Raw genomic sequence first — 13,322 nt, 5'->3', positions numbered from 1 at the left:
GAGTGTGAAGGACCTGGGTCTTAAGGCCTGTGAAGAAATTGCTTCTGTTGTCACTATGGCACGCAGTTACAAAGTCTGCCCATTAGATGCCCAGCCAGTACAAGCACCCAGCACCAGCACACTGTGACAAAGACACAAACAAGCTCACACGTCACGCTCGCCGCGTGACCTTCAAAACGAGAGGGAATACCTGGCCGGGCATGGCGGGGTCTGACCTCATCAGGTCACGAGAGCAGTGAAAAGTTGGCAAACAAGCAGCGCCTAATCGATTTCTGTTCCCGCCTGCCACGGCTGTTCCCGGAATTGTGCTCTGGGAGCTCAGAGAGGGCAGCAGGCTCGTTTGTTCCCCTGCGTCGGCTTCACTGTGAGCCCATCCAATCCCGCGCTTCTTCTCTGTTTGCACTTCAAGGCAAAATACCTGTGGTCTGAGGCAACGCTGAATTTAATGTCTCTCTTACAGCCACAGGGTGCAAGAACCACAACCTTTTTATCTACCATATACAGAGTTTTCAGAGGGCGTAAAGATGCAATAGCTACCCATAAACCACCATTTCTGGGTTTCAAATTATACTTAAGAGTTCTGGATGATACACTTGGTACTTTTAGCCATTGTTGCATTACTAAAACATAGCATGGTGCCGGTGTGCAACTTGACAGGGGACCAGCCTCCCAAAGCATCTTCTGCTGAACAAGTAAAATTGTCTGACACCAGTTAGGCATGAACAAGCACAGGTAACTTTGAAGACAACAGTAGTGAAAATAGTAACGGGCATTCTTATCTGCTTGCTTTATGCACTAAGTACTCGGGCGGCTGCCGCTTGACAACATCTATAAGCCTGCATATTTCACAAAGAGGTTTTAATATGAATATTGGTCCAGGAGATGAAGCATCAGGGCTCTGTAATTCCTGCTCTGTGAGGGAAGACTATGGCATCAATTTAGTTGTGTTACAAAGAAAAAAGGAGTTGTGTGGGAGTGTGTTAACTTCATCAGGTCAGTGCTATTTCCAGATGCACCGCATCTCCCACAGGGTGAGATCTGGGATGGTGTGGTTTAGTGCGAGCCGACTCTACAGTGTCCTCCAATTTAAACCACATAGACTAAATAATTGGGATGGACGCATCACCAGCCACGTTAGGGCTGTGCGACAGTCTCACTCCAATAAGAACCTCCTGAATCCCGAAGCTTCTCTAAGGTGAAATAGTACTGATTGGTTTTGCAATCCCCTGCATAATAAATCCCTATATCCTCAATCTGATACAGTCTTTTTTCACTGTTTAACAAATGCAATGCTCAAATATTCCCCAAGAGCAATCTATAACATCTCATTTAGTGTCATTGTGTTGTTAGCAGAATAGACAGCTTACCCAGATATGACAAATAATGAAGATAATGAAGATGATAATGAAAGAAAACAACTGTAGTGTTGCTGTTACAATAGTTTATACATCTCCCAAAAGCAAATAAGTTTGTTGTGGGAATCACATGCCATGACTGTGCTTCATATTTAAACTCAAAGGCAAGATGTGCAGTGTAGACATCAAAACTATCTTAAACAAACAACTCTGTTGATACTGTAGGCTACTGTTGTTATCTAATAATCTTATGACTGTAAAAGTTTATTTTGTCTGTTTTCTGTTGTTTGGGTTTCTTTTTTTTTTCTTCTGTTTCTGTTCTGTTCAATTATTACAGATATCACATATTGTACACACAGTAATTAGTGTACTATTGACATGTACTGTACAGTAAAAAGCCTATCATCAAAGCAATTGCTTTTACTATGGTTAGTTATGTTTTAAAAAAAAAAAACAGGAAAATTAACAGGAATGTTCCCACTGCCGATTTTTACCTGGGCCCTTAACATATCCATGTGATGATCCACGCTACTATTCTATTACATACAAAAATTACAGAACATAAACTAACATCAGCCAATCAGGGATTATCTCTTGGATGTTGTTTAATTACAAAAATATAAAAAAACAGCAATATGATTGTGAAGCATGGATTACACTGTTTTCTACCAGCCAGATTCAGCAGTCAAAGTATCATCAAATGCTTTTGATGTGCTTTTGCATCCGACAGACTTATGTAATAGATTTATCATTACTGTGTCTATAATCAGAATCAGTACAATATAGCATATTACAAGTGTGACCATAAAGAAACTGAAAACAGACTGTTTTCAAGGACAGTTACATTCTGTTTTTAACCACATGCCTCATCACATGTAGTTAAAAATAGGAAGGCAGTTAGGCATTAGAACCACTGTATGAATTAATATGGTCAATATGGTTTGGCAAAAGACTACCAACCCACAGCGGCAATTAAAGGCTACATTATTACTTTGAGTGCAGCAACTGCATCACTTCCATTCAGCGTGATTAATATCAGTGAGATCTTTTTGTTTCTAAAAAACACCGGCCGTATCTTAGAGCGGAGTTGGCAGCAAAAGAATGTCTCTGCCGGTATTATTACATTTGAGCATTGGAACACAGGGCGATTAATTTATTTCAGGTAATGAGATTAAACATCAGTTTAATATAATATACTGCCTTCACAATGGGGAAAGAAGACATGAGAATTTATTGCATTTCATATTTTCATTAAAGAAGAAAAAAAGATTCTGTGCAGTTCAGAAAGTGATGGGAGGATGTGTGGACTTTAAAGGATGCATGCCAAGTACTTTGTGTAATTAGGACAGGATATTGCAGTCACTATCACTTTACTGCGCAGATACCTGCAGCCAGTACCGTAGTTGAATGCCATCTACTTTCTTGTTTTATTATCACCCATATGCCCATATTATTTTTCAGGAAAAAAAAAAAAAATTATACCACTGAGAATTCTGATGTTGGCTCATGGTATTCATTCTAATTGTATCTCTCCAGTCTGTATCAATTGAAATATGTCCAACAGTTTGTTTTCCTAAGAAGCTTCACAGCATATGGACTTCTCAGACGCTCACTCACATCTGTTGGACCAATTTTGCTTACACAATCAACTGTTTACAGGCTTAGATATGTTCAACAGAGAAAGACCAAAATTAAGCAACAGCACCTGTTTGTGTAGTTATTTTATATTATGATAGTAAACTATGCACTTAGAGTGACATGGCATGTGGCAAAATTAGGTCTTTTCAAAAATATAGCCCTGTTAGTGCCAGTAAATTTCCAGAATTACTGTTCATGTTGTAACACATTAATTACACAAAGCTACAATTCAACTTCTATGTACATACCTGGCCATAAAAAAATCTGTGATAATCAATATGAGTAGCTGCTTATGTTATAACCTATAAACAGCATTGGTATTCAAGCCATTTCATGAAATATGCTCAAGTATAGTTACATTTAGCACTTGGCAAGAAATACCTAGTTCAGGCTTGTCCACATATGAGGGAAATTTTGATCACAATTTAAATACTTGCGCAATACTCAGAAAAATCTAAATGAACAAACTGACTGAAGCTTTTCTCACAGGCAAAATACAAAAACAACTAGTAGAATGCAAACACCATATTGCAGTCCTAAAGCAGAAGCACCTCACGGAGGGGTAGCTCAATTCAGCTGACACCAGCAGTGAGAACGTTTTGATCCTGCTTCACACTCGTTCCTGCTGGTGGTGCCAGTACGCATCCACTCTCAGGAATTGACAGCTCTCAAGAGCCTTCAGCCAGCAGCGCTGCTTGACATCTGATACCCTTATTTTACCCAATTAGAGCCATCACTCTCTCGAGCTGTCACCGATGACATTATTCACAAAACACACAGAGGAATCCACAAATTAGATAGTGATGTTTCAGCGAGCGTGTATTCTGATTTTGTTGCCGGTGTGTGAGGGGGAAGTGGCTGGATCTCCACAGACACTTCAGGGACGAATTTTTGTGAGGCTTTCGCAGACCCGTTGTCTTTGTATTACAGAGTTGTGGCTGTGTCCTCTGAGCGAGGAGAAGACACAACCACCTGGGAGTTTGCGCTGAGCATCGGCGCTAGAGCAGTGATTCTGAACACCGCACAAAAGAGCAAAAATTAAGAACATGAAGAACGATGTGCAAAGCATGTGAGGCTGCGTGTAAGGGTCCCACCGATTTGACTCTGCCATGCATGTCAGGGCACGGCTTAATTTGCCGCTGCCACGGAGAGCCGTCGTGGTGGAATAACACCTCACACTGCCCTGGCACCTCTGCCGTTTGTCAGGGGATGCACCCAGCGCTATTTCTCCTCATTACAGAACAGCCTCCCAATGCCTCCGCTCGTTTCTTCTCCAATCCCTCAGAGGAATCTTTTGCAAATGAGTGCCGGCGCACCCGGCATAAGTCATTTTTACTGCCAGCACTTGGGCCTCGATCAGAGTGTGCCCGTGACGTTTTACACCCTCCTCGGAAGGTAAATCTGCCAGCTTTAATTAAAACTGCATCTCTCCCCTTTTGTCCTAGATGACATAATGGTCCCCAAACCTCTATCCAGCTGATGTAGAGGACTGACCTCGAGAAAAATAGATCCACATTGTCCAGTAAGTTTGCGCATTTCCCTGCCTTTGCCCTGGTTTCAAAAAGTTGGCTTGTGAAGGAAGTGTCAGTGAAAGGGACTGAACTTTCTCAGTTTTTGATTTTTTTTTTTAATTATGAGGTTTAATTTTGCAGAACTGGTTTTAAAATATACCTGCGCAGTCCTATTAGGAGTGAAATCGTGTGAAATTACAGATAGTAGTAATATTAAAGTAGTAAAATTTAGCAACAAAGAAAACATTTTTGATTGTTAATAATTTAGTCATCCACTTTTCAAGTTTCAACTCAAAATGGACTCATTCATGAACTGTAACAAAAAATCTAAGTTCCTAGAATATAGTAGAACAATTATTACCCATCCGGGCCCATCAAATTTGCATGAAATCATACAATACAATGCCGATAATCTGTAAAAAAAGGAGACTTCGGAGTTAAGAAATGTATCAAGGTTGCCAGAAGGTCATTTTCAGTTGGCAATAAATAAATTACAACACTACCACTACCAGGGGGAGTGAACATTTTATTATTTGTGTAAGACAAAGGGTCCCTCAGATCTGTTTCAGATACATGTCTCTACATAATTAAATGTAGGGGTCAGATGGCAGCTTTAATAAATTCCACAGGGTGAGACATATTAAAAGCACAGGATTCCGTCTTGCTGGAGAAAGACACCTTTCGTCAAGGTCTGGACCACCTTTCACCACAGCTGGGAGAAAGGTGCTTGGAAAGCCCTTTTTTACCTTTGTGGCTGAGCAGGGATTCAGAAACATTCTGTCAGCTCCCAGGCCACCAATCAGCAAGCATACTCAATCTGCTCCTCAGATTTAATGCCATGCAACAACTGGATGGAAAGTGTATAAAAACTATCAGGACACTATTTGAGCACAACTGTTTTAATACAGCAGCATTATGTGCATATTCATGTTTGAAACAAATGATTACAAATGTCAGGTTTTAGTAAACTTTTAGTAGTCCTTAACAACCACAGAAAAAATCTGTAACAGAAACTGTTTCTGTATGTGCAAATGATGCCAGGTTGAGGATATTTGAATAATATCATAATTTCATCTAATTGTTGGGGTAAATCACGCCCCGGCCTGACACCCCTCTCTCATTAGACAGTAGCTAATTGCAAGGCTTATTTGCATAACAGCAGCCACCTTGCCAAAATGAGCAAATGAGCATCAGCGCATTACAAACTCAGAAGATGTTGTGACCCAGGATAGCAAAATGTGGCTCACAGTGACCAAACACAGAATGAAATAGTTGAAAAGAGGACACAGTTCACCTGGTGCTGATACAAAAAAAGTTTGTATAAACAGCTCTTACTATTACTAAGTGGTATTATTTCAGAGAACCATAGATCTTCCCATGACTTTATGATTCCTTTTTAACAGATTTCTAACAAATCCCCAAGTGTGTTTAAAGCAACAGACTTGCTCCTAAAAGGAGAGGTTAAGTTCGAGCTTCAAAATTAACCACCACCATAAAGTTGTTTTAAATTAAACAAAGACAACCTATATTTATATTTTGTGCTGAAAGAAGGATATTATTATGTATTCACACGATGCATGTCTAATCATAAAAACAGTCTAATAAACTGTAAGGGTCAGGTGTGTAAATCCATACCACATTCTGTATCAAGCAGGAGCGCTGCTTCACATTGTATTGTTATACATCATAAGTGCCAGGTGCAATTAGGAATGAGAGCACCTTGCACTACCAGGGACTTACAGAGACACTTAAGCAAAGAAACACTTATGCCAAAAAATTCCCTCTCTGATCCTCTCATCCTCATAACTAGAAGCAAAAATAGCTTCCTTTGTGTTCATATATGCCTTTGGAGCCATTCCTCTGGTTTATCATTTAATCAAATCTGTTTTCCATCACTGTTTTTCAAAGATCTGTCGAAGACGAGCCACCCTGTCTGACCTCTCACTCTACACTGCTAGGCAACATCACTTCAGAGACGGAAAACTTCCACTATTCTGTGCTGGCCTTGTTAAAGGAACCTGCTCATCTTAATTATGTCAAATTGTGCCAAAATTCACACTGCATAAAGATGAGTGCTTTTACCTAACAGGGGAAAAAAGCAATGGCTATGCCGCATATGCATGGCACTAAGGATTGAGGGGTTGCATTTTACTGGCACCCAAGGCCATATCCAAAGACGCTACAGCAAAATTACTCCGATACATTTTCCCTTGTCTCATTATAAAATGACTCCCGAGTGCAGCACAGAAAATCACATACACAAAAGGAAAAGAATGTTACCAAAGAGGTTCTCAACATCATACAGAGTGATAGTGCAAATATAACCATGCAGCAAAATGAAATGATGTAATAACAGAGGTGCAAATAAAAGCAAATGAGCAAAATGATAAGATGATGTTTATGGCCTACCATGACAGCCTGTACCACCATATGACACAGAACAACAGAACGAAAACAATGAAAACAGAATAATGTGTCATACTGAGCTCTGAGTGAAACAAATTGCTCTGCTTAAGAATGTATGTTTTTGTAACATGAAAAACATACACATTATAGCTTGTTTGGCATCATCTGTGAATGGCTGTGATAGTCTTTAGCACTACTGTTCGTCAGTTCAGTAGTCAGAGATGTGATTGGGCATAGGAAATGAGGTGAGCTGATCTGCTAGAAATCAAGGCCAGTGAAAAACAACAAGAGAAACTCAGAAAGGACCCCCACTGCTAACGCCAAAGTGAGCACACTGTCGCTCATGATCTAAGGTGCTTGAAATGAGCAGTTCCTGACCTGGCAAGATGTCACAGGCAAATTCAGTCCATCAAGTGTCAGGTTGTTAAAGTGCTAATTCAAAAGTAAAAGTCACTCAAGTGTAGCAGACAGGATGGTCAGTTATTCAAATCAGTGCCATTTTTTGGCCTAAAGCATAACCTTACATGTATAAAGTGTCTTTTACACACAACATATAGATATTTTGTATTATTTTATAATTTATTTTCTAATTGAAAAATTCTGGCAACATCCTAAATTAGCGGATTCACATTGTACAGTCACTCAGCCCACTGGGATGTCACTCAGCCAACTGGTGGACTGAAGTGTGAGTTGCTTAAAAATCCCTCACCTTCACCCTCTAAAACCTGTATCAGCCATTCACAGCCACTCCAGGATCTCTCATCACTGCTCCAGCCATCCGTAGCACCTTCCAGTCAATCAAGGCAGGTAAGTGGTTTAAATAATAGAAATACACAGAAATATGTACTGCATGTGTGTATGTACCCTAGATTTCAAGCTACAAGGAAGATTGCAAAGTACAAGGTAGTAAAAATAACATGTTTCCATTTCAAGGTCAATTATGTTAGACTTTTATGGATGAATGGGCAAAAGTGGCTGTTCCCCTTAGAAGAGACTCTGACAATGATCTGTGATACGAAATCCAGTATCACTGCAGAGAAGTCACACAAAGTGGCCTTTGTGGGCAATGTTTATAGATGCCTTGGAATAAAATAAAAAGGACTGGTTATGTAAGGCAAACAGATTTCAGCACATAATGGATAGACAAAGACGGAAAAAAAAAACATACGGGAGGAGCATACAGGATGCAATTTCAGCATGCAGGTCCTGTTGTGTTTCTTTGTCAGGGTTTCTCTTTGCTGACGATGAAGTGATATGTTAGTTGTTGCTCCTGCCTTAAAAGCGTCAAAGTCAGTTAGGAAAGCAGCACTGTGCTTTTTATGGCTTTTACAGCTCAGAATATGGCGCAGGTAGCAGCTGCCAGCTCCCATTCATCAGTCAGAATGGGGCAGGTGGCGGTGGTTTGTGGCAGGCCGCTGTTAATAGTATTTAATAACCTCATACTGTACTGTGTGCTCAGACACAAACACAATAATTGCATTACAGCGATTACATTATTACAATTATACATAACAATTTACTGTAATTTAAATTGCACCGTTAATAGGTTTTCATACTGCTTTTTTGGTTTGCTTTATTTTCTATTTATTTTTTTATGAAAGGGGGACTGTAGTACTGCAAAAGCACACTTTATTTTCTGGGACAGACACATTTTTAATTTTTTTAAATATGTTTCATAATCAGCGGGGGCAAAAAATAAAAAGTTATTTTCAAGGCAGCTGGTATTGCCACTGTGGACAAAACCTACTGTACGTCACTCGCATCATGAGACTGGTACCAAGTGCATCTCCTTCTCTCCCTCTTTACAATCCTCTCAATCAGCTGAGACTTACCTCTCAATGGTGCCCCAGACATATTATGGTGGCATGACAAAGAGCCTCAATGTAGACTTGTCAGGCTAATAAATATCCTTTATCAACCGGCACGCACTGGCTGGAGTCAGCGCAAGCAAGAGGCCCATTGATTTCATGCACACTGCACAGTGTTTACACTTCCACTATCTATTATCTTAACAGGGGAGCAATTGTTTTGCTATGAATAGCACACTTATGAAGCTTGTTGGTTGAGAGATGTTCCATTGATCGCCCCTGACATAAGGAGTGGCTGGGTTCCTTCCCCTGCCCCCTCTCCCCCCCCCCACCCCTCCATCGGCGCTCTCGCTTGGCACAGGGAATGTCGAAACAGATTGCAGCTTTAGCGTCGCGGCGACGGGGAGGCATTGTGTGCTGCTGAGGCAGGACTTTGCGAGTGTCGCTGACACTGATTGACCCAGTCCCCTGAAACACCACTGAGCGCCCTCCAGAGAGTGACCTCATCCCACATAGCAGCAGACCGCATCTATCCCACACAATGTACAATAGCCCATACATTCCCCCTCATCTGTTCTTAGCTATCTTCAGTTTTCTTTTTCCTTTTCACTTTAGCTCCCACTGGTATTTTACCTGAAGCTTCCCTTTATGAACACAAATACACACATACACACACACACACACACACACACACACACACACACACAAGTATACATACATAACTGTGGGTGTTATTTGTATAAGAAGCTTGCATGACAGTCCCCACAGAATGATGTGGTACCATGGACAGCAGCAGAACTCTGTTGCTTCCCTTAAATCAGAACAGCATGTAATATTGTTACCAGTCAAACAAGCTTATCTGGAGAAGACGGGGAAAGTGAGCAGCATGTTTGTGCGGTTGCCTGCGGCTCCCCGCCTTGTGATGCCCGTCTCTTGATTTATGTCCCTCTGATTGTGCATGCGCTGTAGCGGACCACTCGTCGCTCGCGGTCGACCGTAATCGGTGATCCTGGAGGGCAGTCCTCATTACTGGCTGGTCCACTTTGACCGGGCCCGTCACGCGTGCTGCTCACCTCATTTAATGATCCTATCAATTGGAGCGCGAAACTGGTTTCTTACTTTGTGCTCCTGTGGCATCCTGCCTGTGCACACAGGCTACACGTGGCAGCGGAGAGCCCTGTGCTGCTATTCTATTTTTATTTACCCTTTTAAAGTTGAACTCACCTCTGGGTCTTTTCTAGATGAGGGTCCTGTCAAGCCTGGAAGACAGAAAGATGTGGAAGATGGTAAGCGGAGACACAACAGACCAACGTAGAGACCTACACACCCAATACACCACACACAATTGTGTATATATATCTTTCATTTCTTTTTAAAATAATTATTCAAATTACTTTAAAAATGTTGATCTTTTTGTACTTGCTGCAACCATAGTGAAAATATTACACTGTTATACATTCACATTTTCAACCTGTAATATGACTCCAGCTTGAGAGCTTTTAATAGACAGTGGCAGTGTAATCCATTATTACTGTAATCATTGTTAACTTATCCATAGTGCCATATCATTGTTTCAAACAATAAAGGCTGCCAAATCATTAAGGTCTATAACAGTCAACTGTTTCTTGGGCACGGGGTAATGTCAAGCCCTTGAGATACATAAGAGGCTTAAAGAGGCTGTATAATTACAAGATAAACAGGCATATAAAAATGTTTAAGCTTGGAGGAGGAATTGATATTTAAACCTATCATTTGCTCACCACTGGAAAGGAGCACCTTGTGAATTTCAATACAGTATCTGATGCAACCATTCCTATTCCAGCTGGAGAGTGCAAGCAAAGTTTCCTTCTGACTGAATCTTTGTAATCACAAGCTGTAATGGGTAAACTACTATCACTAAGTAAAAAACTATACTACTACTAAAAAATTTGGAGGCTGTCAAAGAGACGTACAAATTACCACTAATTTCAAATAAAAAACCTGTGCCTTATAGACAAGCTACATACCAATACATTAGAAAACCCTTATGCTTTTTTCAATTACAAGCATCTCAGCTGATAATTGAAGACCAGCCTATCTCTGGATTTCTCTTCCAGTAATTCAGTTAAATAAAGGGTGTCCTTTAGATAATTCTGGACCCTTCTGCACAAATTAACATCTTAAGTTTCATTCCTAGAGAAATCTCTATAACACGGTGCTGCATGCCATTTCCACATCATATTATATGCACTGCTTTTTTGTGTAACCGCCTTTCATGTTTTCAGCTGAACGCTTTCACATTCACTGTTGTTGCTTCAAATACAGGATATTGCTATAGGTAGACTTGTCAGTAGCTAGACTCATTTCAGCCTGGGTCAGTTTTATCTATGGCCTTGTACTATGGACAATGAAATATTAAATAATGATGGTTTTGTGATGGTTTTCAGGTCTGTGGCTTCCAGCGAAGGTTTCCTGTTTGCAGCAGAGTCTATCACACAAATAACTGTTTGACATCGCAAGGTCATTAAAAGGAGCAAAGAAATAAACAACAACAACAGAAGTCAGATGAACCAGAGATTCATCCTTTTGTACTTAGCAAGCTCATTATACATGACCTGATTTCATTTTACAAAGCTAGAACATTATGTCTAGGAAATCAACAAAAGCAACAGCAGCACTTCGCTTCACCTTTTGTAATATCAAAATCCTCTTTGAAAAGTCACCGTCACCCACTAATTCCATTGAGACACACCCTCAGAAACATACTTTCTGCCTGTATCTCCCACCTATCTGCTTGACGCTACACGGCACTACACTACACAAGAGATGGAATGGGTAAATGGCCCTGCAGTGGACTGGCATCCTATCCAGCAGGTGGCATGTGGCATGGTAATCAGAGCACGGATGCACCAGAAGCTCACAGGTTTGAATATGGGCTTTTATGGTGATGCTCTATCCTGGAGCTAAGTAATGCACCTTGATTGCTGAAAGTGAGTGACAGGAGATCGTGAGTGCTGAAATCTGTCCTTGATACGGGCATCAGCTAAGCATATGAACAATCTATCTAAAAATCTGGCTGCTTCACACCACAGCCATCAGGATAAGCCCCTGCCCTGTGAGCCAATCAGCTTTCAGAACTGGGCTCTGTTACAAGAAAGTACAAAAAGTCCCAAGCAAATGCTGCTCATGCACACATTTGCTGGGGAAACTAGCTAAGGAAACCAGAGGACAGTCACCTAACCACTGAAAAAGCAACACTCATTTTCACCCAGGGAAAGCAATCTAACGGCTTGTCAGATTTGCTTGGACACATCTTCTTCCTATCGCAACTTTGTATCACCAGATTAGATTATTACTGTGGTGCCCGTCACCTTAGTGAGATACTGCTTGTTTCCTTTGTACAGGCCTTCGCTGGCCTGACATTGGATGACCTGTATATTCGTAGGGTTTTAGGTTTTCTACAAAGCTGATCCTTGTGCACGGCACAAGACATGCAGATAGTCTTGTTTTTGGGGTACAGGAAACATGAGGTCTAGATTAGATCAAAATCTATTATAGTAGTATGAGTATGAAACTATATTAATAATTAGAATGAGTATGAAATTCACTCCACGACCATGTGACACATACTGTTTAGCACAGTCACTGAGAGATAGTGGAATGCGAGATGCATGGATTTACTTTTCAGAAAAATCAAAAAAAAAAAATATTCCAAACAGGTATGGGGAATGAATTCGTCAACACTGAGAGAGATTCATTTCAAATCAAAATCATTAATTCCAGAACATATTTTTCATTCCAAATGAAATTGTTTAATGCAACCGGCATTATCTCAGCTCCACATACATGCAGTTACTTTCATAACAAGCTATTTATTCTCCAGTAACAATTAAGATACAAATTCTGTGTTTGTCCTGCTCAATGCAAATGAACAGGGAAAGAGAGATCAAGATCAATTTGACTTTTTATTAAAAAGAAAGGATGGAATTATTAAGTCAGCTCTCTTTGTCAAATCTGTTATGAATTATGAGTAACTGGAGGAAAATTAATGACTTCATGTAATGCTACAACACAGATGCCTGACTAGAGAGCAAAGAGGTTCATCAGTTCTGTTCTGGGGACATTGGCATTAATAATAAACAGAAGCTTGCAGAAATATTAGATATTCCAAAAAAATTGCATGAGTTGTGTGATGCCCTCCATGTCAATGTGTTCATGCAAGAACACTATGGTCCACTCCACCATGCAATTCCACATATGAAACTGAATATAGCTGAATCAAAATTATACCTTTTTGGCATTTATAGATTCATGCAATTACACAAACATACAATTTCACTACATTATTGGCATTAAGCAGGTACTCTTATCCAGACAGTTACATAGGTTACAATTTTTTTACATGTTAACCATTTATACAGCTGGATATTAACTGAGGCAGTTCTGGGTTTAGTACCTTGATCAAGGGTACAACAGCAGTGCCCCATTGGAGAACTGAACCAGCCAACCAAGAGTCTTGCTCCTTACCACTATGCTACACTGCCTCTCCAATTACATTACACATTTGTAACTGCATGTGCATGTGTATGTGATGTAACAATATACTTGTACATGACATTTTACCA

The 13,322-nt window shown here is 40.4% G+C and overlaps 1 protein-coding gene across 1 annotated transcript in view; it reads right to left on the bottom strand.

Moving 5' to 3' along the window:
- The window catches only part of tnr (tenascin R (restrictin, janusin)), a 147,854-nt gene that overhangs the window by 96,358 nt on the left and 38,174 nt on the right, over positions 1–13,322 (bottom strand). Inside the window, exon 2 of the mRNA XM_036554117.1 lies at positions 9,943–9,977. The gene's annotated coding sequence lies outside the window, so the exon portion shown is untranslated. The remainder of the gene's footprint in view (positions 1–9,942; positions 9,978–13,322) is intronic.

This window comes from Megalops cyprinoides, chromosome 20 (genome assembly GCF_013368585.1).
Source record: "Megalops cyprinoides isolate fMegCyp1 chromosome 20, fMegCyp1.pri, whole genome shotgun sequence".
In the NCBI taxonomy this organism is placed as follows: Eukaryota; Metazoa; Chordata; class Actinopteri; order Elopiformes; family Megalopidae; genus Megalops; species Megalops cyprinoides.
The sequence above is the reverse complement of the archived record's forward strand: the minus strand, read 5'-3'. Positions and strand labels throughout refer to the sequence as shown.